Source organism: Hyla sarda, unplaced genomic scaffold (genome assembly GCF_029499605.1).
Source record: "Hyla sarda isolate aHylSar1 unplaced genomic scaffold, aHylSar1.hap1 scaffold_2592, whole genome shotgun sequence".
Taxonomy (NCBI): Eukaryota; Metazoa; Chordata; class Amphibia; order Anura; family Hylidae; genus Hyla; species Hyla sarda.
In genome coordinates, this window is record NW_026609282.1 from 1 (window position 1) to 26,847 (window position 26,847).

The 26,847-nt window shown below is 47.4% G+C and overlaps 9 non-coding genes across 9 annotated transcripts; all 9 read left to right on the plus strand.

Annotated features, from left to right (window-relative positions):
• Positions 1-1,607: 1,607 nt before the first annotated feature.
• On the plus strand, positions 1,608-1,798 carry LOC130324104 (U2 spliceosomal RNA). Its single transcript, XR_008869229.1, has one exon. It is a non-coding gene; the product is annotated as a U2 spliceosomal RNA (small nuclear RNA).
• Positions 1,799-3,885: 2,087 nt separating this feature from the next.
• On the plus strand, positions 3,886-4,076 carry LOC130324113 (U2 spliceosomal RNA). The gene has a single exon (XR_008869236.1). It is a non-coding gene; the product is annotated as a U2 spliceosomal RNA (small nuclear RNA).
• A 2,083-nt stretch (positions 4,077-6,159) lies between these two features.
• Positions 6,160-6,350, plus strand: LOC130324114 (U2 spliceosomal RNA). Its single transcript, XR_008869237.1, has one exon. It is a non-coding gene; the product is annotated as a U2 spliceosomal RNA (small nuclear RNA).
• A 2,091-nt stretch (positions 6,351-8,441) lies between these two features.
• LOC130324115 (U2 spliceosomal RNA) lies at positions 8,442-8,632 on the plus strand. Its single transcript, XR_008869238.1, has one exon. It is a non-coding gene; the product is annotated as a U2 spliceosomal RNA (small nuclear RNA).
• Positions 8,633-10,717: 2,085 nt separating this feature from the next.
• LOC130324116 (U2 spliceosomal RNA) lies at positions 10,718-10,908 on the plus strand. Its single transcript, XR_008869239.1, has one exon. It is a non-coding gene; the product is annotated as a U2 spliceosomal RNA (small nuclear RNA).
• Positions 10,909-12,997: 2,089 nt separating this feature from the next.
• On the plus strand, positions 12,998-13,188 carry LOC130324105 (U2 spliceosomal RNA). Its single transcript, XR_008869230.1, has one exon. It is a non-coding gene; the product is annotated as a U2 spliceosomal RNA (small nuclear RNA).
• A 2,075-nt stretch (positions 13,189-15,263) lies between these two features.
• Positions 15,264-15,454, plus strand: LOC130324106 (U2 spliceosomal RNA). The gene has a single exon (XR_008869231.1). It is a non-coding gene; the product is annotated as a U2 spliceosomal RNA (small nuclear RNA).
• Positions 15,455-17,534: 2,080 nt separating this feature from the next.
• LOC130324107 (U2 spliceosomal RNA) lies at positions 17,535-17,725 on the plus strand. The gene has a single exon (XR_008869232.1). It is a non-coding gene; the product is annotated as a U2 spliceosomal RNA (small nuclear RNA).
• Positions 17,726-25,441: 7,716 nt separating this feature from the next.
• Positions 25,442-25,632, plus strand: LOC130324108 (U2 spliceosomal RNA). The gene has a single exon (XR_008869233.1). It is a non-coding gene; the product is annotated as a U2 spliceosomal RNA (small nuclear RNA).
• The last annotated feature ends 1,215 nt before the right edge of the window (positions 25,633-26,847 follow it).

A 26,847-nucleotide genomic window follows, 5' to 3' on the forward strand; every position in this document is an offset into this window, starting at 1 on the left:
GTCTCCTGGCTGTTCACACAGGTGTGTCATTGCTGTACATTGACCATGCATTGCTTCTGTGGTATTGCAAAGGCAAAGACAAATGCTTCCAGCCATCCATTGCACTAATGGATTGGTCATCAGCTGGCTGTCTATGTCCCGCATCAATATAGACCAAAGTACAGAGGGTTAGGCTATGCTATTGTGCACCTACCTGATGCATCAGAAGGTGCGAGGCCCTTGCTAAATTCTGTGCACAGACTTTGAGATCTATACTTTAGACTGTATCTAAACCTGCTCCAACATGGACTGACATTCTGGCCTACTTTCAGCCGATGCGACTTGTCTGTCGCTGAACAGTCGCTTTTTATGTATTCAGCACCTATGTATAATGTTGTAAAAATGCTCTAGAAGCTAAAGTCGCAGAAATGTCACACATATTTGGCCTGCAACTTTCTGTGCGACAAATTCAGACAGGAAAAATCAGTATAAATCCTTAGAAAATTATCCCCCAGTGTCTCCATCTGCTGGCGGTATTGAATAAGCATTGCTGCACTGATGGGGTATGCATTAGACGAAAAAAAAGAAGAAAAAGAAGAATAATACGCCCAGAAAAGAGGCGAAAAGGAGAAAAACGTAAAAAAACGTGAAAAAAAAGTAAGAGGAAGAGAAGGGAAAAAAAGGTGGAAATGGGTTTAAAAGTGATTTCGGCGGAGAAATATATATATATATATATATATATATATATATATATACGCGCACACACACACATATATATAAACGTATTCTCCGTTGAGATATTGCAGCCGCTGCTGTGTCCAGGCCCAGGAGCCTTAGCACTGTGCTGTGATGTCACTCAATACCACTGACATCACTAGGTGTAAACAACATCTCTCCTTTGCTGTGTATGTGACTATGGAGCTGTTTGGTGATGTCGTCTATTATGGCCTTCATAGAAGCAACAGGAGATTGTTGCATCCATCTAGAACCCTCAGAACTACAGTGCTATGATGTCACTCACTTCCACAGGCCTTGCAGAGTGTAAACAACAACAACCCAGCTTTGTTGTGTATGTAACCATAGGGATTTGTGATGTCACCTAGAACCTTCACAGCAGCGACAGCTTTATGAGGAGCATCAGCACTGCTCTGCCTGAGCAGAACCATCACCGCCATAGGTTGTCAAATAACCCGGATTTAACCCACACAGGTAAGTCCAATGGGGTGCAGGCATGTCCTCTATGCTTACAGCTTCCCGTGGGTGTTGGTTTGATACCGTTTGGGGACAGCCAAGGAGGCATCTGCAGGCAACAAAGGTAGGTGTGTGCTTGTGTGTGTGTTTCCTATGCAGATCCTAAGCCCAGTGTCACATGCAAGTAGGAGGAGTAAGAAGGGTTCCTGGCAAATCCGGGTTATGGATTGCATTTAAAAAGGCCCCGTGGGAGTGCAATGGGCCCCTGTCTTGCTGCTTAGCAATAATGGTATGGGTTTAGGTTCTGCTGTGTGTACTGGTGGTTGACTGCCCCCCAGCCCAGAGTGTGCATGGAAAATTGTCTGGCAGCCTCCCTGACAGCAAGCAGTGATAGTGCCCATGAAGGGGACCTTGTTGGGCCCGCCCCTTTCACGGTTATCGCTTCTCGGCCTTTTGGCTAAGATCAAGTGTAGTATCTGTTCTTATCAGTTTAATATCTGATACGTCCCCTATCTGGGGACCATATATTAAATGGATTTTTGAGAACGGGGGCCGATTTCGAAGCTTGCTTCCGTCGCCCTATGCATTGACCCGATATGGCAGTATCTTCGGGTACAGTGCACCACCCCCTTACAGGGTTAAAAAGAAAGATTCCTACTTTCATTGCTACCTGCTTGCTGGCTAGCCAGCTAGCCAGCCCTGTGGGCCTTGCTGCTGCAGCCAAAAAACAAAAGGTGGTGCTGCTGCTGCTGCTTCTGCTGCTTCTGCTTGTGTCTGGCCGCTGTTGGAGCGTCCAGGCACAGGACTTCTGCTGCTGCTGACTAAATGGCCTCCTTAATTGGATCATTTGAGTAGCCAGCACACCTGTGCAGGTAGGGCATGACATGATAGGCAGCTGCCTTGATAGCGGGTGGGTGCTGAATGTTCCTAATTGACAAAATAAGATTAATGCTTATGAAGAAATATAAAATCTCAGCCCTTCCCCAATATCGCGCCACACCCCTACCCCTTAATTCCCTGGTTGAACTTGATGGACATATGTCTTTTTTCGACCGTACTAACTATGTAACTATGTAACATAACATGGGGGGGGGGGGGGGGTCTCCTGGCTGTTCACACAGGTGTGTCATTGCTGTACATTGACCATGCATTGCTTCTGTGGTATTGCAAAGGCAAAGACAAATGCTTCCAGCCATCCATTGCACTAATGGATTGGTCATCAGCTGGCTGTCTATGTCCCGCATCAATATAGACCAAAGTACAGAGGGTTAGGCTATGCTATTGTGCACCTACCTGATGCATCAGAAGGTGCGAGGCCCTTGCTAAATTCTGTGCACAGACTTTGAGATCTATACTTTAGACTGTATCTAAACCTGCTCCAACATGGACTGACATTCTGGCCTACTTTCAGCCGATGCGACTTGTCTGTCGCTGAACAGTCGCTTTTTATGTATTCAGCACCTATGTATAATGTTGTAAAAATGCTCTAGAAGCTAAAGTCGCAGAAATGTCACACATATTTGGCCTGCAACTTTCTGTGCGACAAATTCAGACAGGAAAAATCAGTATAAATCCTTAGAAAATTATCCCCCAGTGTCTCCATCTGCTGGCGGTATTGAATAAGCATTGCTGCACTGATGGGGTATGCATTAGACGAAAAAAAAGAAGAAAAAGAAGAATAATACGCCCAGAAAAGAGGCGAAAAGGAGAAAAACGTAAAAAAACGTGAAAAAAAAGTAAGAGGAAGAGAAGGGAAAAAAAGGTGGAAATGGGTTTAAAAGTGATTTCGGCGGAGAAATATATATATATATATATATATATATATATATATATATATATATACGCGCACACACACACATATATATAAACGTATTCTCCGTTGAGATATTGCAGCCGCTGCTGTGTCCAGGCCCAGGAGCCTTAGCACTGTGCTGTGATGTCACTCAATACCACTGACATCACTAGGTGTAAACAACATCTCTCCTTTGCTGTGTATGTGACTATGGAGCTGTTTGGTGATGTCGTCTATTATGGCCTTCATAGAAGCAACAGGAGATTGTTGCATCCATCTAGAACCCTCAGAACTACAGTGCTATGATGTCACTCACTTCCACAGGCCTTGCAGAGTGTAAACAACAACAACCCAGCTTTGTTGTGTATGTAACCATAGGGATTTGTGATGTCACCTAGAACCTTCACAGCAGCGACAGCTTTATGAGGAGCATCAGCACTGCTCTGCCTGAGCAGAACCATCACCGCCATAGGTTGTCAAATAACCCGGATTTAACCCACACAGGTAAGTCCAATGGGGTGCAGGCATGTCCTCTATGCTTACAGCTTCCCGTGGGTGTTGGTTTGATACCGTTTGGGGACAGCCAAGGAGGCATCTGCAGGCAACAAAGGTAGGTGTGTGCTTGTGTGTGTGTTTCCTATGCAGATCCTAAGCCCAGTGTCACATGCAAGTAGGAGGAGTAAGAAGGGTTCCTGGCAAATCCGGGTTATGGATTGCATTTAAAAAGGCCCCGTGGGAGTGCAATGGGCCCCTGTCTTGCTGCTTAGCAATAATGGTATGGGTTTAGGTTCTGCTGTGTGTACTGGTGGTTGACTGCCCCCCAGCCCAGAGTGTGCATGGAAAATTGTCTGGCAGCCTCCCTGACAGCAAGCAGTGATAGTGCCCATGAAGGGGACCTTGTTGGGCCCGCCCCTTTCACGGTTATCGCTTCTCGGCCTTTTGGCTAAGATCAAGTGTAGTATCTGTTCTTATCAGTTTAATATCTGATACGTCCCCTATCTGGGGACCATATATTAAATGGATTTTTGAGAACGGGGGCCGATTTCGAAGCTTGCTTCCGTCGCCCTATGCATTGACCCGATATGGCAGTATCTTCGGGTACAGTGCACCACCCCCTTACAGGGTTAAAAAGAAAGATTCCTACTTTCATTGCTACCTGCTTGCTGGCTAGCCAGCTAGCCAGCCCTGTGGGCCTTGCTGCTGCAGCCAAAAAACAAAAGGTGGTGCTGCTGCTGCTGCTTCTGCTGCTTCTGCTTGTGTCTGGCCGCTGTTGGAGCGTCCAGGCACAGGACTTCTGCTGCTGCTGACTAAATGGCCTCCTTAATTGGATCATTTGAGTAGCCAGCACACCTGTGCAGGTAGGGCATGACATGATAGGCAGCTGCCTTGATAGCGGGTGGGTGCTGAATGTTCCTAATTGACAAAATAAGATTAATGCTTATGAAGAAATATAAAATCTCATCCCTTCCCCAATATCGCGCCACACCCCTACCCCTTAATTCCCTGGTTGAACTTGATGGACATATGTCTTTTTTCGACCGTACTAACTATGTAACTATGTAACATAACATGGGGGGGGGGGTCTCCTGGCTGTTCACACAGGTGTGTCATTGCTGTACATTGACCATGCATTGCTTCTGTGGTATTGCAAAGGCAAAGACAAATGCTTCCAGCCATCCATTGCACTAATGGATTGGTCATCAGCTGGCTGTCTATGTCCCGCATCAATATAGACCAAAGTACAGAGGGTTAGGCTATGCTATTGTGCACCTACCTGATGCATCAGAAGGTGCGAGGCCCTTGCTAAATTCTGTGCACAGACTTTGAGATCTATACTTTAGACTGTATCTAAACCTGCTCCAACATGGACTGACATTCTGGCCTACTTTCAGCCGATGCGACTTGTCTGTCGCTGAACAGTCGCTTTTTATGTATTCAGCACCTATGTATAATGTTGTAAAAATGCTCTAGAAGCTAAAGTCGCAGAAATGTCACACATATTTGGCCTGCAACTTTCTGTGCGACAAATTCAGACAGGAAAAATCAGTATAAATCCTTAGAAAATTATCCCCCAGTGTCTCCATCTGCTGGCGGTATTGAATAAGCATTGCTGCACTGATGGGGTATGCATTAGACGAAAAAAAAGAAGAAAAAGAAGAATAATACGCCCAGAAAAGAGGCGAAAAGGAGAAAAACGTAAAAAAACGTGAAAAAAAAGTAAGAGGAAGAGAAGGGAAAAAAAGGTGGAAATGGGTTTAAAAGTGATTTCGGCGGAGAATATATATATATATATATATATATATATATATATATATATATATATACGCGCACACACACACATATATATAAACGTATTCTCCGTTGAGATATTGCAGCCGCTGCTGTGTCCAGGCCCAGGAGCCTTAGCACTGTGCTGTGATGTCACTCAATACCACTGACATCACTAGGTGTAAACAACATCTCTCCTTTGCTGTGTATGTGACTATGGAGCTGTTTGGTGATGTCGTCTATTATGGCCTTCATAGAAGCAACAGGAGATTGTTGCATCCATCTAGAACCCTCAGAACTACAGTGCTATGATGTCACTCACTTCCACAGGCCTTGCAGAGTGTAAACAACAACAACCCAGCTTTGTTGTGTATGTAACCATAGGGATTTGTGATGTCACCTAGAACCTTCACAGCAGCGACAGCTTTATGAGGAGCATCAGCACTGCTCTGCCTGAGCAGAACCATCACCGCCATAGGTTGTCAAATAACCCGGATTTAACCCACACAGGTAAGTCCAATGGGGTGCAGGCATGTCCTCTATGCTTACAGCTTCCCGTGGGTGTTGGTTTGATACCGTTTGGGGACAGCCAAGGAGGCATCTGCAGGCAACAAAGGTAGGTGTGTGCTTGTGTGTGTGTTTCCTATGCAGATCCTAAGCCCAGTGTCACATGCAAGTAGGAGGAGTAAGAAGGGTTCCTGGCAAATCCGGGTTATGGATTGCATTTAAAAAGGCCCCGTGGGAGTGCAATGGGCCCCTGTCTTGCTGCTTAGCAATAATGGTATGGGTTTAGGTTCTGCTGTGTGTACTGGTGGTTGACTGCCCCCCAGCCCAGAGTGTGCATGGAAAATTGTCTGGCAGCCTCCCTGACAGCAAGCAGTGATAGTGCCCATGAAGGGGACCTTGTTGGGCCCGCCCCTTTCACGGTTATCGCTTCTCGGCCTTTTGGCTAAGATCAAGTGTAGTATCTGTTCTTATCAGTTTAATATCTGATACGTCCCCTATCTGGGGACCATATATTAAATGGATTTTTGAGAACGGGGGCCGATTTCGAAGCTTGCTTCCGTCGCCCTATGCATTGACCCGATATGGCAGTATCTTCGGGTACAGTGCACCACCCCCTTACAGGGTTAAAAAGAAAGATTCCTACTTTCATTGCTACCTGCTTGCTGGCTAGCCAGCTAGCCAGCCCTGTGGGCCTTGCTGCTGCAGCCAAAAAACAAAAGGTGGTGCTGCTGCTGCTGCTTCTGCTGCTTCTGCTTGTGTCTGGCCGCTGTTGGAGCGTCCAGGCACAGGACTTCTGCTGCTGCTGACTAAATGGCCTCCTTAATTGGATCATTTGAGTAGCCAGCACACCTGTGCAGGTAGGGCATGACATGATAGGCAGCTGCCTTGATAGCGGGTGGGTGCTGAATGTTCCTAATTGACAAAATAAGATTAATGCTTATGAAGAAATATAAAATCTCATCCCTTCCCCAATATCGCGCCACACCCCTACCCCTTAATTCCCTGGTTGAACTTGATGGACATATGTCTTTTTTCGACCGTACTAACTATGTAACTATGTAACATAACATGGGGGGGGGGGGGGGGGGGGTCTCCTGGCTGTTCACACAGGTGTGTCATTGCTGTACATTGACCATGCATTGCTTCTGTGGTATTGCAAAGGCAAAGACAAATGCTTCCAGCCATCCATTGCACTAATGGATTGGTCATCAGCTGGCTGTCTATGTCCCGCATCAATATAGACCAAAGTACAGAGGGTTAGGCTATGCTATTGTGCACCTACCTGATGCATCAGAAGGTGCGAGGCCCTTGCTAAATTCTGTGCACAGACTTTGAGATCTATACTTTAGACTGTATCTAAACCTGCTCCAACATGGACTGACATTCTGGCCTACTTTCAGCCGATGCGACTTGTCTGTCGCTGAACAGTCGCTTTTTATGTATTCAGCACCTATGTATAATGTTGTAAAAATGCTCTAGAAGCTAAAGTCGCAGAAATGTCACACATATTTGGCCTGCAACTTTCTGTGCGACAAATTCAGACAGGAAAAATCAGTATAAATCCTTAGAAAATTATCCCCCAGTGTCTCCATCTGCTGGCGGTATTGAATAAGCATTGCTGCACTGATGGGGTATGCATTAGACGAAAAAAAAGAAGAAAAAGAAGAATAATACGCCCAGAAAAGAGGCGAAAAGGAGAAAAACGTAAAAAAACGTGAAAAAAAAGTAAGAGGAAGAGAAGGGAAAAAAAGGTGGAAATGGGTTTAAAAGTGATTTCGGCGGAGAAATATATATATATATATATATATATATATATATATATATATATATACGCGCACACACACACATATATATAAACGTATTCTCCGTTGAGATATTGCAGCCGCTGCTGTGTCCAGGCCCAGGAGCCTTAGCACTGTGCTGTGATGTCACTCAATACCACTGACATCACTAGGTGTAAACAACATCTCTCCTTTGCTGTGTATGTGACTATGGAGCTGTTTGGTGATGTCGTCTATTATGGCCTTCATAGAAGCAACAGGAGATTGTTGCATCCATCTAGAACCCTCAGAACTACAGTGCTATGATGTCACTCACTTCCACAGGCCTTGCAGAGTGTAAACAACAACAACCCAGCTTTGTTGTGTATGTAACCATAGGGATTTGTGATGTCACCTAGAACCTTCACAGCAGCGACAGCTTTATGAGGAGCATCAGCACTGCTCTGCCTGAGCAGAACCATCACCGCCATAGGTTGTCAAATAACCCGGATTTAACCCACACAGGTAAGTCCAATGGGGTGCAGGCATGTCCTCTATGCTTACAGCTTCCCGTGGGTGTTGGTTTGATACCGTTTGGGGACAGCCAAGGAGGCATCTGCAGGCAACAAAGGTAGGTGTGTGCTTGTGTGTGTGTTTCCTATGCAGATCCTAAGCCCAGTGTCACATGCAAGTAGGAGGAGTAAGAAGGGTTCCTGGCAAATCCGGGTTATGGATTGCATTTAAAAAGGCCCCGTGGGAGTGCAATGGGCCCCTGTCTTGCTGCTTAGCAATAATGGTATGGGTTTAGGTTCTGCTGTGTGTACTGGTGGTTGACTGCCCCCCAGCCCAGAGTGTGCATGGAAAATTGTCTGGCAGCCTCCCTGACAGCAAGCAGTGATAGTGCCCATGAAGGGGACCTTGTTGGGCCCGCCCCTTTCACGGTTATCGCTTCTCGGCCTTTTGGCTAAGATCAAGTGTAGTATCTGTTCTTATCAGTTTAATATCTGATACGTCCCCTATCTGGGGACCATATATTAAATGGATTTTTGAGAACGGGGGCCGATTTCGAAGCTTGCTTCCGTCGCCCTATGCATTGACCCGATATGGCAGTATCTTCGGGTACAGTGCACCACCCCCTTACAGGGTTAAAAAGAAAGATTCCTACTTTCATTGCTACCTGCTTGCTGGCTAGCCAGCTAGCCAGCCCTGTGGGCCTTGCTGCTGCAGCCAAAAAACAAAAGGTGGTGCTGCTGCTGCTGCTTCTGCTGCTTCTGCTTGTGTCTGGCCGCTGTTGGAGCGTCCAGGCACAGGACTTCTGCTGCTGCTGACTAAATGGCCTCCTTAATTGGATCATTTGAGTAGCCAGCACACCTGTGCAGGTAGGGCATGACATGATAGGCAGCTGCCTTGATAGCGGGTGGGTGCTGAATGTTCCTAATTGACAAAATAAGATTAATGCTTATGAAGAAATATAAAATCTCATCCCTTCCCCAATATCGCGCCACACCCCTACCCCTTAATTCCCTGGTTGAACTTGATGGACATATGTCTTTTTTCGACCGTACTAACTATGTAACTATGTAACATAACATGGGGGGGGGGGGGGGGGTCTCCTGGCTGTTCACACAGGTGTGTCATTGCTGTACATTGACCATGCATTGCTTCTGTGGTATTGTAAAGGCAAAGACAAATGCTTCCAGCCATCCATTGCACTAATGGATTGGTCATCAGCTGGCTGTCTATGTCCCGCATCAATATAGACCAAAGTACAGAGGGTTAGGCTATGCTATTGTGCACCTACCTGATGCATCAGAAGGTGCGAGGCCCTTGCTAAATTCTGTGCACAGACTTTGAGATCTATACTTTAGACTGTATCTAAACCTGCTCCAACATGGACTGACATTCTGGCCTACTTTCAGCCGATGCGACTTGTCTGTCGCTGAACAGTCGCTTTTTATGTATTCAGCACCTATGTATAATGTTGTAAAAATGCTCTAGAAGCTAAAGTCGCAGAAATGTCACACATATTTGGCCTGCAACTTTCTGTGCGACAAATTCAGACAGGAAAAATCAGTATAAATCCTTAGAAAATTATCCCCCAGTGTCTCCATCTGCTGGCGGTATTGAATAAGCATTGCTGCACTGATGGGGTATGCATTAGACGAAAAAAAAAGAAGAAAAAGAAGAATAATACGCCCAGAAAAGAGGCGAAAAGGAGAAAAACGTAAAAAAACGTGAAAAAAAAGTAAGAGGAAGAGAAGGGAAAAAAAGGTGGAAATGGGTTTAAAAGTGATTTCGGCGGAGAAATATATATATATATATATATATATATATATATATATATATACGCGCACACACACACATATATATAAACGTATTCTCCGTTGAGATATTGCAGCCGCTGCTGTGTCCAGGCCCAGGAGCCTTAGCACTGTGCTGTGATGTCACTCAATACCACTGACATCACTAGGTGTAAACAACATCTCTCCTTTGCTGTGTATGTGACTATGGAGCTGTTTGGTGATGTCGTCTATTATGGCCTTCATAGAAGCAACAGGAGATTGTTGCATCCATCTAGAACCCTCAGAACTACAGTGCTATGATGTCACTCACTTCCACAGGCCTTGCAGAGTGTAAACAACAACAACCCAGCTTTGTTGTGTATGTAACCATAGGGATTTGTGATGTCACCTAGAACCTTCACAGCAGCGACAGCTTTATGAGGAGCATCAGCACTGCTCTGCCTGAGCAGAACCATCACCGCCATAGGTTGTCAAATAACCCGGATTTAACCCACACAGGTAAGTCCAATGGGGTGCAGGCATGTCCTCTATGCTTACAGCTTCCCGTGGGTGTTGGTTTGATACCGTTTGGGGACAGCCAAGGAGGCATCTGCAGGCAACAAAGGTAGGTGTGTGCTTGTGTGTGTGTTTCCTATGCAGATCCTAAGCCCAGTGTCACATGCAAGTAGGAGGAGTAAGAAGGGTTCCTGGCAAATCCGGGTTATGGATTGCATTTAAAAAGGCCCCGTGGGAGTGCAATGGGCCCCTGTCTTGCTGCTTAGCAATAATGGTATGGGTTTAGGTTCTGCTGTGTGTACTGGTGGTTGACTGCCCCCCAGCCCAGAGTGTGCATGGAAAATTGTCTGGCAGCCTCCCTGACAGCAAGCAGTGATAGTGCCCATGAAGGGGACCTTGTTGGGCCCGCCCCTTTCACGGTTATCGCTTCTCGGCCTTTTGGCTAAGATCAAGTGTAGTATCTGTTCTTATCAGTTTAATATCTGATACGTCCCCTATCTGGGGACCATATATTAAATGGATTTTTGAGAACGGGGGCCGATTTCGAAGCTTGCTTCCGTCGCCCTATGCATTGACCCGATATGGCAGTATCTTCGGGTACAGTGCACCACCCCCTTACAGGGTTAAAAAGAAAGATTCCTACTTTCATTGCTACCTGCTTGCTGGCTAGCCAGCTAGCCAGCCCTGTGGGCCTTGCTGCTGCAGCCAAAAAACAAAAGGTGGTGCTGCTGCTGCTGCTTCTGCTGCTTCTGCTTGTGTCTGGCCGCTGTTGGAGCGTCCAGGCACAGGACTTCTGCTGCTGCTGACTAAATGGCCTCCTTAATTGGATCATTTGAGTAGCCAGCACACCTGTGCAGGTAGGGCATGACATGATAGGCAGCTGCCTTGATAGCGGGTGGGTGCTGAATGTTCCTAATTGACAAAATAAGATTAATGCTTATGAAGAAATATAAAATCTCATCCCTTCCCCAATATCGCGCCACACCCCTACCCCTTAATTCCCTGGTTGAACTTGATGGACATATGTCTTTTTTCGACCGTACTAACTATGTAACTATGTAACATAACATGGGGGGGGGGGGGGGGGGTCTCCTGGCTGTTCACACAGGTGTGTCATTGCTGTACATTGACCATGCATTGCTTCTGTGGTATTGCAAAGGCAAAGACAAATGCTTCCAGCCATCCATTGCACTAATGGATTGGTCATCAGCTGGCTGTCTATGTCCCGCATCAATATAGACCAAAGTACAGAGGGTTAGGCTATGCTATTGTGCACCTACCTGATGCATCAGAAGGTGCGAGGCCCTTGCTAAATTCTGTGCACAGACTTTGAGATCTATACTTTAGACTGTATCTAAACCTGCTCCAACATGGACTGACATTCTGGCCTACTTTCAGCCGATGCGACTTGTCTGTCGCTGAACAGTCGCTTTTTATGTATTCAGCACCTATGTATAATGTTGTAAAAATGCTCTAGAAGCTAAAGTCGCAGAAATGTCACACATATTTGGCCTGCAACTTTCTGTGCGACAAATTCAGACAGGAAAAATCAGTATAAATCCTTAGAAAATTATCCCCCAGTGTCTCCATCTGCTGGCGGTATTGAATAAGCATTGCTGCACTGATGGGGTATGCATTAGACGAAAAAAAAGAAGAAAAAGAAGAATAATACGCCCAGAAAAGAGGCGAAAAGGAGAAAAACGTAAAAAAACGTGAAAAAAAAGTAAGAGGAAGAGAAGGGAAAAAAAGGTGGAAATGGGTTTAAAAGTGATTTCGGCGGAGAAATATATATATATATATATATATATATATATATATATATATATATACGCGCACACACACACATATATATAAACGTATTCTCCGTTGAGATATTGCAGCCGCTGCTGTGTCCAGGCCCAGGAGCCTTAGCACTGTGCTGTGATGTCACTCAATACCACTGACATCACTAGGTGTAAACAACATCTCTCCTTTGCTGTGTATGTGACTATGGAGCTGTTTGGTGATGTCGTCTATTATGGCCTTCATAGAAGCAACAGGAGATTGTTGCATCCATCTAGAACCCTCAGAACTACAGTGCTATGATGTCACTCACTTCCACAGGCCTTGCAGAGTGTAAACAACAACAACCCAGCTTTGTTGTGTATGTAACCATAGGGATTTGTGATGTCACCTAGAACCTTCACAGCAGCGACAGCTTTATGAGGAGCATCAGCACTGCTCTGCCTGAGCAGAACCATCACCGCCATAGGTTGTCAAATAACCCGGATTTAACCCACACAGGTAAGTCCAATGGGGTGCAGGCATGTCCTCTATGCTTACAGCTTCCCGTGGGTGTTGGTTTGATACCGTTTGGGGACAGCCAAGGAGGCATCTGCAGGCAACAAAGGTAGGTGTGTGCTTGTGTGTGTGTTTCCTATGCAGATCCTAAGCCCAGTGTCACATGCAAGTAGGAGGAGTAAGAAGGGTTCCTGGCAAATCCGGGTTATGGATTGCATTTAAAAAGGCCCCGTGGGAGTGCAATGGGCCCCTGTCTTGCTGCTTAGCAATAATGGTATGGGTTTAGGTTCTGCTGTGTGTACTAGTGGTTGACTGCCCCCCAGCCCAGAGTGTGCATGGAAAATTGTCTGGCAGCCTCCCTGACAGCAAGCAGTGATAGTGCCCATGAAGGGGACCTTGTTGGGCCCGCCCCTTTCACGGTTATCGCTTCTCGGCCTTTTGGCTAAGATCAAGTGTAGTATCTGTTCTTATCAGTTTAATATCTGATACGTCCCCTATCTGGGGACCATATATTAAATGGATTTTTGAGAACGGGGGCCGATTTCGAAGCTTGCTTCCGTCGCCCTATGCATTGACCCGATATGGCAGTATCTTCGGGTACAGTGCACCACCCCCTTACAGGGTTAAAAAGAAAGATTCCTACTTTCATTGCTACCTGCTTGCTGGCTAGCCAGCTAGCCAGCCCTGTGGGCCTTGCTGCTGCAGCCAAAAAACAAAAGGTGGTGCTGCTGCTGCTGCTTCTGCTGCTTCTGCTTGTGTCTGGCCGCTGTTGGAGCGTCCAGGCACAGGACTTCTGCTGCTGCTGACTAAATGGCCTCCTTAATTGGATCATTTGAGTAGCCAGCACACCTGTGCAGGTAGGGCATGACATGATAGGCAGCTGCCTTGATAGCGGGTGGGTGCTGAATGTTCCTAATTGACAAAATAAGATTAATGCTTATGAAGAAATATAAAATCTCATCCCTTCCCCAATATCGCGCCACACCCCTACCCCTTAATTCCCTGGTTGAACTTGATGGACATATGTCTTTTTTCGACCGTACTAACTATGTAACTATGTAACATAACATGGGGGGGGGGGGGGGTCTCCTGGCTGTTCACACAGGTGTGTCATTGCTGTACATTGACCATGCATTGCTTCTGTGGTATTGTAAAGGCAAAGACAAATGCTTCCAGCCATCCATTGCACTAATGGATTGGTCATCAGCTGGCTGTCTATGTCCCGCATCAATATAGACCAAAGTACAGAGGGTTAGGCTATGCTATTGTGCACCTACCTGATGCATCAGAAGGTGCGAGGCCCTTGCTAAATTCTGTGCACAGACTTTGAGATCTATACTTTAGACTGTATCTAAACCTGCTCCAACATGGACTGACATTCTGGCCTACTTTCAGCCGATGCGACTTGTCTGTCGCTGAACAGTCGCTTTTTATGTATTCAGCACCTATGTATAATGTTGTAAAAATGCTCTAGAAGCTAAAGTCGCAGAAATGTCACACATATTTGGCCTGCAACTTTCTGTGCGACAAATTCAGACAGGAAAAATCAGTATAAATCCTTAGAAAATTATCCCCCAGTGTCTCCATCTGCTGGCGGTATTGAATAAGCATTGCTGCACTGATGGGGTATGCATTAGACGAAAAAAAAAGAAGAAAAAGAAGAATAATACGCCCAGAAAAGAGGCGAAAAGGAGAAAAACGTAAAAAAACGTGAAAAAAAAGTAAGAGGAAGAGAAGGGAAAAAAAGGTGGAAATGGGTTTAAAAGTGATTTCGGCGGAGAAATATATATATATATATATATATATATATATATACGCGCACACACACACATATATATAAACGTATTCTCCGTTGAGATATTGCAGCCGCTGCTGTGTCCAGGCCCAGGAGCCTTAGCACTGTGCTGTGATGTCACTCAATACCACTGACATCACTAGGTGTAAACAACATCTCTCCTTTGCTGTGTATGTGACTATGGAGCTGTTTGGTGATGTCGTCTATTATGGCCTTCATAGAAGCAACAGGAGATTGTTGCATCCATCTAGAACCCTCAGAACTACAGTGCTATGATGTCACTCACTTCCACAGGCCTTGCAGAGTGTAAACAACAACAACCCAGCTTTGTTGTGTATGTAACCATAGGGATTTGTGATGTCACCTAGAACCTTCACAGCAGCGACAGCTTTATGAGGAGCATCAGCACTGCTCTGCCTGAGCAGAACCATCACCGCCATAGGTTGTCAAATAACCCGGATTTAACCCACACAGGTAAGTCCAATGGGGTGCAGGCATGTCCTCTATGCTTACAGCTTCCCGTGGGTGTTGGTTTGATACCGTTTGGGGACAGCCAAGGAGGCATCTGCAGGCAACAAAGGTAGGTGTGTGCTTGTGTGTGTGTTTCCTATGCAGATCCTAAGCCCAGTGTCACATGCAAGTAGGAGGAGTAAGAAGGGTTCCTGGCAAATCCGGGTTATGGATTGCATTTAAAAAGGCCCCGTGGGAGTGCAATGGGCCCCTGTCTTGCTGCTTAGCAATAATGGTATGGGTTTAGGTTCTGCTGTGTGTACTGGTGGTTGACTGCCCCCCAGCCCAGAGTGTGCATGGAAAATTGTCTGGCAGCCTCCCTGACAGCAAGCAGTGATAGTGCCCATGAAGGGGACCTTGTTGGGCCCGCCCCTTTCACGGTTATCGCTTCTCGGCCTTTTGGCTAAGATCAAGTGTAGTATCTGTTCTTATCAGTTTAATATCTGATACGTCCCCTATCTGGGGACCATATATTAAATGGATTTTTGAGAACGGGGGCCGATTTCGAAGCTTGCTTCCGTCGCCCTATGCATTGACCCGATATGGCAGTATCTTCGGGTACAGTGCACCACCCCCTTACAGGGTTAAAAAGAAAGATTCCTACTTTCATTGCTACCTGCTTGCTGGCTAGCCAGCTAGCCAGCCCTGTGGGCCTTGCTGCTGCAGCCAAAAAACAAAAGGTGGTGCTGCTGCTGCTGCTTCTGCTGCTTCTGCTTGTGTCTGGCCGCTGTTGGAGCGTCCAGGCACAGGACTTCTGCTGCTGCTGACTAAATGGCCTCCTTAATTGGATCATTTGAGTAGCCAGCACACCTGTGCAGGTAGGGCATGACATGATAGGCAGCTGCCTTGATAGCGGGTGGGTGCTGAATGTTCCTAATTGACAAAATAAGATTAATGCTTATGAAGAAATATAAAATCTCATCCCTTCCCCAATATCGCGCCACACCCCTACCCCTTAATTCCCTGGTTGAACTTGATGGACATATGTCTTTTTTCGACCGTACTAACTATGTAACTATGTAACATAACATGGGGGGGGGGGGGGGGGGGTCTCCTGGCTGTTCACACAGGTGTGTCATTGCTGTACATTGACCATGCATTGCTTCTGTGGTATTGCAAAGGCAAAGACAAATGCTTCCAGCCATCCATTGCACTAATGGATTGGTCATCAGCTGGCTGTCTATGTCCCGCATCAATATAGACCAAAGTACAGAGGGTTAGGCTATGCTATTGTGCACCTACCTGATGCATCAGAAGGTGCGAGGCCCTTGCTAAATTCTGTGCACAGACTTTGAGATCTATACTTTAGACTGTATCTAAACCTGCTCCAACATGGACTGACATTCTGGCCTACTTTCAGCCGATGCGACTTGTCTGTCGCTGAACAGTCGCTTTTTATGTATTCAGCACCTATGTATAATGTTGTAAAAATGCTCTAGAAGCTAAAGTCGCAGAAATGTCACACATATTTGGCCTGCAACTTTCTGTGCGACAAATTCAGACAGGAAAAATCAGTATAAATCCTTAGAAAATTATCCCCCAGTGTCTCCATCTGCTGGCGGTATTGAATAAGCATTGCTGCACTGATGGGGTATGCATTAGACGAAAAAAAAGAAGAAAAAGAAGAATAATACGCCCAGAAAAGAGGCGAAAAGGAGAAAAACGTAAAAAAACGTGAAAAAAAAGTAAGAGGAAGAGAAGGGAAAAAAAGGTGGAAATGGGTTTAAAAGTGATTTCGGCGGAGAAATATATATATATATATATATATATATATATATATACGCGCACACACACACATATATATAAACGTATTCTCCGTTGAGATATTGCAGCCGCTGCTGTGTCCAGGCCCAGGAGCCTTAGCACTGTGCTGTGATGTCACTCAATACCACTGACATCACTAGGTGTAAACAACATCTCTCCTTTGCTGTGTATGTGACTATGGAGCTGTTTGGTGATGTCGTCTATTATGGCCTTCATAGAAGCAACAGGAGATTGTTGCATCCATCTAGAACCCTCAGAACTACAGTGCTATGATGTCACTCACTTCCACAGGCCTTGCAGAGTGTAAACAACAACAACCCAGCTTTGTTGTGTATGTAACCATAGGGATTTGTGATGTCACCTAGAACCTTCACAGCAGCGACAGCTTTATGAGGAGCATCAGCACTGCTCTGCCTGAGCAGAACCATCACCGCCATAGGTTGTCAAATAACCCGGATTTAACCCACACAGGTAAGTCCAATGGGGTGCAGGCATGTCCTCTATGCTTACAGCTTCCCGTGGGTGTTGGTTTGATACCGTTTGGGGACAGCCAAGGAGGCATCTGCAGGCAACAAAGGTAGGTGTGTGCTTGTGTGTGTGTTTCCTATGCAGATCCTAAGCCCAGTGTCACATGCAAGTAGGAGGAGTAAGAAGGGTTCCTGGCAAATCCGGGTTATGGATTGCATTTAAAAAGGCCCCGTGGGAGTGCAATGGGCCCCTGTCTTGCTGCTTAGCAATAATGGTATGGGTTTAGGTTCTGCTGTGTGTACTGGTGGTTGACTGCCCCCCAGCCCAGAGTGTGCATGGAAAATTGTCTGGCAGCCTCCCTGACAGCAAGCAGTGATAGTGCCCATGAAGGGGACCTTGTTGGGCCCGCCCCTTTCACGGTTATCGCTTCTCGGCCTTTTGGCTAAGATCAAGTGTAGTATCTGTTCTTATCAGTTTAATATCTGATACGTCCCCTATCTGGGGACCATATATTAAATGGATTTTTGAGAACGGGGGCCGATTTCGAAGCTTGCTTCCGTCGCCCTATGCATTGACCCGATATGGCAGTATCTTCGGGTACAGTGCACCACCCCCTTACAGGGTTAAAAAGAAAGATTCCTACTTTCATTGCTACCTGCTTGCTGGCTAGCCAGCTAGCCAGCCCTGTGGGCCTTGCTGCTGCAGCCAAAAAACAAAAGGTGGTGCTGCTGCTGCTGCTTCTGCTGCTTCTGCTTGTGTCTGGCCGCTGTTGGAGCGTCCAGGCACAGGACTTCTGCTGCTGCTGACTAAATGGCCTCCTTAATTGGATCATTTGAGTAGCCAGCACACCTGTGCAGGTAGGGCATGACATGATAGGCAGCTGCCTTGATAGCGGGTGGGTGCTGAATGTTCCTAATTGACAAAATAAGATTAATGCTTATGAAGAAATATAAAATCTCATCCCTTCCCCAATATCGCGCCACACCCCTACCCCTTAATTCCCTGGTTGAACTTGATGGACATATGTCTTTTTTCGACCGTACTAACTATGTAACTATGTAACATAACATGGGGGGGGGGGGGGGGGTCTCCTGGCTGTTCACACAGGTGTGTCATTGCTGTACATTGACCATGCATTGCTTCTGTGGTATTGCAAAGGCAAAGACAAATGCTTCCAGCCATCCATTGCACTAATGGATTGGTCATCAGCTGGCTGTCTATGTCCCGCATCAATATAGACCAAAGTACAGAGGGTTAGGCTATGCTATTGTGCACCTACCTGATGCATCAGAAGGTGCGAGGCCCTTGCTAAATTCTGTGCACAGACTTTGAGATCTATACTTTAGACTGTATCTAAACCTGCTCCAACATGGACTGACATTCTGGCCTACTTTCAGCCGATGCGACTTGTCTGTCGCTGAACAGTCGCTTTTTATGTATTCAGCACCTATGTATAATGTTGTAAAAATGCTCTAGAAGCTAAAGTCGCAGAAATGTCACACATATTTGGCCTGCAACTTTCTGTGCGACAAATTCAGACAGGAAAAATCAGTATAAATCCTTAGAAAATTATCCCCCAGTGTCTCCATCTGCTGGCGGTATTGAATAAGCATTGCTGCACTGATGGGGTATTGTTACGCCGAGCGCTCCGGGTCCCCGCTCCTCCCCGGAGCGCTCGCTACACTTCCCTCACTGCAGCGCCCCGGTCGGTTCCACGGACCCGGGGCGCTGCGTTACCACCTCCGGCCGGGATGCGATTCGCGATGCGGGTAGCGCCCGCTCGCGATGCGCACCCCGGCTCCCGTACCTTACTCGCTCCCCGTCAGTTCTGTCCCGGCGCGCGCGGGCCCCGCTCCCTAGGGCGCGCGCGCGCCGGGTCTTTGCGATTTAAAGGGCCACTGCACCGCTGATTGGTGCAGTGGTTCCAATTAGTGTTTACACCTGTGCACTTCCCTATATCACCTCACTTCCCCTTCACTCCCTCGCCGGATCTTGTTGCCCTAGTGCCAGTGAAAGCGTTCCTTGTGTGTTCCTTGCCTGTGATTCCAGACCTTCTGCCGTTGCCCCTGACTACGATCCTTGCTGCCTGCCCCGACCTTCTGCTACGTCCGACCTTGCTTCTGTCTACTCCCTTGTACCGCGCCTATCTTCAGCAGCCAGAGAGGTTGAGCCGTTGCTAGGGGATACGACCTGGTCACTACCGCCGCAGCAAGACCATCCCGCTTTGGCGGCGGGCTCTGGTGAAAACCAGTAGTGACTTAGAACCGATCCTCTAGCACGGTCCACGCCAATCCCTCTCTGGCACAGAGGATCCACTACCTGCCAGCCGGCATCGTGACAGTAGATCCGGCCATGGATCCCGCTGAAGTTCCTCTGCCAGTTGTCGCTGACCTCACCACGGTGGGTCGCCCAGCAGTCACAACAGATTGCGCAACAAGGCCAACAGCTGTCTCAACTGACTGTTATGCTACAACAGTTACTACCACAGCTCCAGCAATCATCTCCTCCGCCAGCTCCTGTACCTCCTCCGCAGCGAGTGGCCGCTTCTGGAATACGACTATCCTTGCCGGATAAATTTGATGGGGACTCTAAGTTTTGCCGTGGCTTTCTTTCCCAATGTTCATTACACTTGGAGATGATGTCGGACCAGTTCCCCACTGAAAGGTCTAAGGTGGCTTTCGTAGTCAGCCTGCTGTCTGGAAAAGCCCTGGCTTGGGCCACACCGCTCTGGGACCGCAATGACCCCGTCACTGCCTCTGTACACTCCTTCTTCTCGGAAATTCGAAGTGTCTTTGAGGAACCTGCCGAGCCTCTTCTGCTGAGACTGCCCTGTTGAACCTGGTCCAGGGTAATTCTTCCGTTGGCGAGTATGCCGTACAGTTCCGTACCCTTGCTTCAGAATTATCCTGGAATAATGAGGCACTCTGCGCGACCTTTAAAAAAGGCCTATCCAGCAACATTAAAGATGTTCTGGCCGCACGAGAAATCCCTGCTAACCTACATGAACTCATCCATCTTGCCACTCGCATTGACATGCGTTTTTCCGAACGGCGTCAGGAGCTCCGCCAGGATATGGACTCTGTTCGCACGAGGCGTTTCTTCTCCCCGGCTCCTCTCTCCTCTGGTCCCCTGCAATCTGTTCCTGTGCCTCCCGCCGTGGAGGCTATGCAGGTCGACCGGTCTCGCCTGACACCCCAAGAGAGGACACGACGCCGACATGGAGAATCTCTGCCTGTACTGTGCTAGTACCGAACACTTCCTGAAGGATTGTCCTATCCGTCCTCCCCGCCTGGAAAGACGCTGACTCCGCACAAAGGTGAGACAGTCCTTGATGTCTACTCTGCTTCTCCACGTCTTACTGTGCCTGTGCGGATGTCTGCCTCTGCCTTCTCCTTCTCTGCTGTGGCCTTCTTGGACTCTGGATCTGCAGGAAATTTCATCTTAGCCTCTCTCGTCAACAAGTTCAACATCCCGGTGACCAGTCTCGCCAGACCCCTCTACATCAATTGTGTAAACAATGAAAGATTGGACTGTACTATACGTTTCCGCACGGAGCCCCTTCTAATGTGCATCGGATCTCATCACGAGAGGATTGAACTGTTGGTCCTCCCCAATTGCACTTCTGAAATCCTTCTTGGACTTCCCTGGCTTCAACTCCATTCCCCAATCCTGGATTGGTCCACTGGGGAGATCAAGAGTTGGGGGCCCTCTTGTTCCAAGGACTGCTTAAAACCGGTTCCCAGTAAACCTTGCCGTGTCCCTGTGCTTCCTCATGTAACCGGTCTCCCTAAGGCCTATATGGACTTTGCGGACGTTTTTTGCAAAAAACAAGCTGAGACTCTACCTCCTCACAGGCCTTATGATTGTCCCATTGACCTCCTCCCGGGCACTACTCCACCCCGGGGCAGAATCTATCCTCTGTCCGTCCCAGAGACTCTTGCCATGTCTGAATACGTCCAAGAAAATTTAAAAAAGGGCTTTATCCGTAAATCCTCCTCTCCTGCCGGAGCCGGATTTTTCTTTGTGTCCAAAAAAGATGGCTCTCTACGTCCTTGCATTGACTACCGCGGTCTTAATAAAATCACGGTTAAGAACCGCTACCCCCTACCCCTCATCTCTGAACTCTTTGATCGTCTCCAAGGTGCCCATATTTTTACCAAACTGGACTTAAGAGGTGCTTATAATCTCATCCGCATCAGAGAGGGGGATGAATGGAAAACGGCATTTAACACCAGAGATGGACACTTTGAGTATCTGGTCATGCCCTTTGGTCTATGCAACGCCCCTGCCGTCTTCCAAGACTTTGTTAATGAAATTTTTCGTGATCTACTATACTCCTGTGTTGTTGTATATCTGGACGACATCCTGATTTTTTCTGCCAATCTAGAAGAACACCGCCAGCATGTCCGTATGGTTCTTCAGAGACTTCGTGATAATCAACTCTATGCCAAAATAGAGAAATGTCTGTTTGAATGCCAATCTCTTCCTTTTCTAGGATACTTGGTCTCTGGCCAGGGACTACAAATGGACCCAGATAAACTCTCTGCCGTCTTAGATTGGCCACGCCCCTCCGGACTCCGTGCCATCCAACGTTTTTTGGGGTTCGCCAATTATTACAGGCAATTTATTCCACATTTTTCTACCATTGTGGCTCCTATTGTGGCTTTAACAAAAAAAAATGCCGATCCCAAGTCCTGGCCTCCTCAAGCGGAAGACGCCTTTAAACGACTCAAGTCTGCCTTTTCTTCGGCTCCCGTGCTCTCCAGACCTGACCCATCTAAACCCTTCCTATTGGAGGTTGATGCCTCCTCAGTGGGAGCTGGAGCTGTCCTTCTACAAAAAAACTCTTCCGGGCATGCTGTTACTTGTGGTTTTTTTTCCAGGACCTTCTCTCCGGCGGAGAGGAACTACTCCATCGGGGATCGAGAGCTTCTAGCCATTAAATTAGCACTTGAGGAATGGAGGCATCTGCTGGAGGGATCAAGATTTCCAGTTATTATTTACACCGATCACAAGAACCTCTCCTACCTCCAGTCTGCCCAACGGCTGAATCCTCGTCAGGCCAGGTGGTCTCTGTTCTTTGCCCGATTTAATTTTGAAATTCACTTTCGGCCTGCTGATAAAAACATTAGGGCCGATGCTCTCTCTCGTTCCTCAGATGCCTCTGAAATTGAACTCTCTCCTCAACACATCATTCCTCCTGACTGCCTGATTTCCACTTCTCCAGCCTCCATCAGGCAAACTCCTCCAGGAAAGACCTTTGTTTCTCCACGCCAACGCCTTGGGATCCTCAAATGGGGTCACTCCTCCCATCTCGCAGGTCATGCGGGCATCAAGAAATCTGTGCAACTCATCTCTCGCTTCTATTGGTGGCCGACTCTAGAGACTGATGTGGTGGACTTTGTGCGAGCCTGCACTATCTGTGCCCGGGATAAGACTCCTCGCCAGAAGCCCGCTGGTTTTCTTCATCCTCTACCTGTCCCCGAACAACCTTGGTCTCTGATTGGTATGGATTTTATTACTGACTTACCCCCATCCCATGGCAACACTGTTATTTGGGTGGTCGTTGATCGATTCTCCAAAATGGCACATTTCATCCCTCTTCCTGGCCTTCCTTCAGCGCCTCAGTTGGCTAAACAATTTTTTGTACACATTTTTCGTCTTCACGGGTTGCCTACACAGATCGTCTCGGATAGAGGCGTCCAATTTGTGTCTAAATTCTGGAGGGCTCTCTGTAAACAACTCAAGATTAAATTAAATTTTTCTTCTGCATACCATCCTCAATCCAATGGACAAGTAGAGAGAATTAACCAGATCTTGGGTGACTATTTACGACATTTTGTTTCCTCCCGCCAGGATGACTGGGCAGATCTTCTACCTTGGGCCGAATTCTCGTATAATTTCAGAATCTCTGAATCTTCCTCCAAATCTCCGTTTTTCGTGGTGTACGGCCGTCACCCTCTTCCCCCCCTCCCTACCCCCTTGCCCTCTGGTCTGCCCGCTGTGGATGAAATTTCTCGTGATCTTTCCACCATATGGAAAGAGACCCAAAATTCTCTCTTACAGGCTTCTTCTCGCATGAAGAGATTCGCAGATAAGAAAAGAAGAGCTCCTCCCATTTTTTCCCCTGGAGACAAGGTATGGCTCTCCGCTAAATATGTCCGTTTCCGTGTCCCGAGCTATAAGTTGGGACCACGCTATCTTGGTCCTTTTAAAGTTTTGTGTCAAATTAATCCTGTCTCTTACAAACTTCTTCTTCCTCCTTCTCTTCGTATCCCTAATGCCTTTCACGTCTCTCTTCTTAAACCTCTCATCCTCAACCGTTTTTCTCCTAAATCTGTTCCTCCCACTCCTGTTTCCGGCTCCTCGGACATCTTCTCTGTCAAAGAGATTTTGGCCTCTAAAAAGGTCAGGGGAAGAACTTTTTTTTTAGTGGATTGGGAGGGTTGTGGTCCAGAAGAGAGGTCCTGGGAACCTGAGGACAATATCCTGGACAAAAGTCTGATCCTCAGGTTCTCAGGCCCCAAGAAGAGGGGGAGACCCAAGGGGGGGGGTACTGTTACGCCGAGCGCTCCGGGTCCCCGCTCCTCCCCGGAGCGCTCGCTACACTTCCCTCACTGCAGCGCCCCGGTCGGTTCCACGGACCCGGGGCGCTGCGTTACCACCTCCGGCCGGGATGCGATTCGCGATGCGGGTAGCGCCCGCTCGCGATGCGCACCCCGGCTCCCGTACCTTACTCGCTCCCCGTCAGTTCTGTCCCGGCGCGCGCGGCCCCGCTCCCTAGGGCGCGCGCGCGCCGGGTCTTTGCGATTTAAAGGGCCACTGCACCGCTGATTGGTGCAGTGGTTCCAATTAGTGTTTACACCTGTGCACTTCCCTATATCACCTCACTTCCCCTTCACTCCCTCGCCGGATCTTGTTGCCCTAGTGCCAGTGAAAGCGTTCCTTGTGTGTTCCTTGCCTGTGATTCCAGACCTTCTGCCGTTGCCCCTGACTACGATCCTTGCTGCCTGCCCCGACCTTCTGCTACGTCCGACCTTGCTTCTGTCTACTCCCTTGTACCGCGCCTATCTTCAGCAGCCAGAGAGGTTGAGCCGTTGCTAGGGGATACGACCTGGTCACTACCGCCGCAGCAAGACCATCCCGCTTTGCGGCGGGCTCTGGTGAAAACCAGTAGTGACTTAGAACCGATCCTCTAGCACGGTCCACGCCAATCCCTCTCTGGCACAGAGGATCCACTACCTGCCAGCCGGCATCGTGACAGGTATGCATTAGACGAAAAAAAAGAAGAAAAAGAAGAATAATACGCCCAGAAAAGAGGCGAAAAGGAGAAAAACGTAAAAAAACGTGAAAAAAAAGTAAGAGGAAGAGAAGGGAAAAAAAGGTGGAAATGGGTTTAAAAGTGATTTCGGCGGAGAAATATATATATATATATATATATATATATATATATATACGCGCACACACACACATATATATAAACGTATTCTCCGTTGAGATATTGCAGCCGCTGCTGTGTCCAGGCCCAGGAGCCTTAGCACTGTGCTGTGATGTCACTCAATACCACTGACATCACTAGGTGTAAACAACATCTCTCCTTTGCTGTGTATGTGACTATGGAGCTGTTTGGTGATGTCGTCTATTATGGCCTTCATAGAAGCAACAGGAGATTGTTGCATCCATCTAGAACCCTCAGAACTACAGTGCTATGATGTCACTCACTTCCACAGGCCTTGCAGAGTGTAAACAACAACAACCCAGCTTTGTTGTGTATGTAACCATAGGGATTTGTGATGTCACCTAGAACCTTCACAGCAGCGACAGCTTTATGAGGAGCATCAGCACTGCTCTGCCTGAGCAGAACCATCACCGCCATAGGTTGTCAAATAACCCGGATTTAACCCACACAGGTAAGTCCAATGGGGTGCAGGCATGTCCTCTATGCTTACAGCTTCCCGTGGGTGTTGGTTTGATACCGTTTGGGGACAGCCAAGGAGGCATCTGCAGGCAACAAAGGTAGGTGTGTGCTTGTGTGTGTGTTTCCTATGCAGATCCTAAGCCCAGTGTCACATGCAAGTAGGAGGAGTAAGAAGGGTTCCTGGCAAATCCGGGTTATGGATTGCATTTAAAAAGGCCCCGTGGGAGTGCAATGGGCCCCTGTCTTGCTGCTTAGCAATAATGGTATGGGTTTAGGTTCTGCTGTGTGTACTGGTGGTTGACTGCCCCCCAGCCCAGAGTGTGCATGGAAAATTGTCTGGCAGCCTCCCTGACAGCAAGCAGTGATAGTGCCCATGAAGGGGACCTTGTTGGGCCCGCCCCTTTCACGGTTATCGCTTCTCGGCCTTTTGGCTAAGATCAAGTGTAGTATCTGTTCTTATCAGTTTAATATCTGATACGTCCCCTATCTGGGGACCATATATTAAATGGATTTTTGAGAACGGGGGCCGATTTCGAAGCTTGCTTCCGTCGCCCTATGCATTGACCCGATATGGCAGTATCTTCGGGTACAGTGCACCACCCCCTTACAGGGTTAAAAAGAAAGATTCCTACTTTCATTGCTACCTGCTTGCTGGCTAGCCAGCTAGCCAGCCCTGTGGGCCTTGCTGCTGCAGCCAAAAAACAAAAGGTGGTGCTGCTGCTGCTGCTTCTGCTGCTTCTGCTTGTGTCTGGCCGCTGTTGGAGCGTCCAGGCACAGGACTTCTGCTGCTGCTGACTAAATGGCCTCCTTAATTGGATCATTTGAGTAGCCAGCACACCTGTGCAGGTAGGGCATGACATGATAGGCAGCTGCCTTGATAGCGGGTGGGTGCTGAATGTTCCTAATTGACAAAATAAGATTAATGCTTATGAAGAAATATAAAATCTCATCCCTTCCCCAATATCGCGCCACACCCCTACCCCTTAATTCCCTGGTTGAACTTGATGGACATATGTCTTTTTTCGACCGTACTAACTATGTAACTATGTAACATAACATGGGGGGGGGGGGGGGGGGGTCTCCTGGCTGTTCACACAGGTGTGTCATTGCTGTACATTGACCATGCATTGCTTCTGTGGTATTGCAAAGGCAAAGACAAATGCTTCCAGCCATCCATTGCACTAATGGATTGGTCATCAGCTGGCTGTCTATGTCCCGCATCAATATAGACCAAAGTACAGAGGGTTAGGCTATGCTATTGTGCACCTACCTGATGCATCAGAAGGTGCGAGGCCCTTGCTAAATTCTGTGCACAGACTTTGAGATCTATACTTTAGACTGTATCTAAACCTGCTCCAACATGGACTGACATTCTGGCCTACTTTCAGCCGATGCGACTTGTCTGTCGCTGAACAGTCGCTTTTTATGTATTCAGCACCTATGTATAATGTTGTAAAAATGCTCTAGAAGCTAAAGTCGCAGAAATGTCACACATATTTGGCCTGCAACTTTCTGTGCGACAAATTCAGACAGGAAAAATCAGTATAAATCCTTAGAAAATTATCCCCCAGTGTCTCCATCTGCTGGCGGTATTGAATAAGCATTGCTGCACTGATGGGGTATGCATTAGACGAAAAAAAAGAAGAAAAAGAAGAATAATACGCCCAGAAAAGAGGCGAAAAGGAGAAAAACGTAAAAAAACGTGAAAAAAAAGTAAGAGGAAGAGAAGGGAAAAAAAGGTGGAAATGGGTTTAAAAGTGATTTCGGCGGAGAAATATATATATATATATATATATATATATATATATATATATATA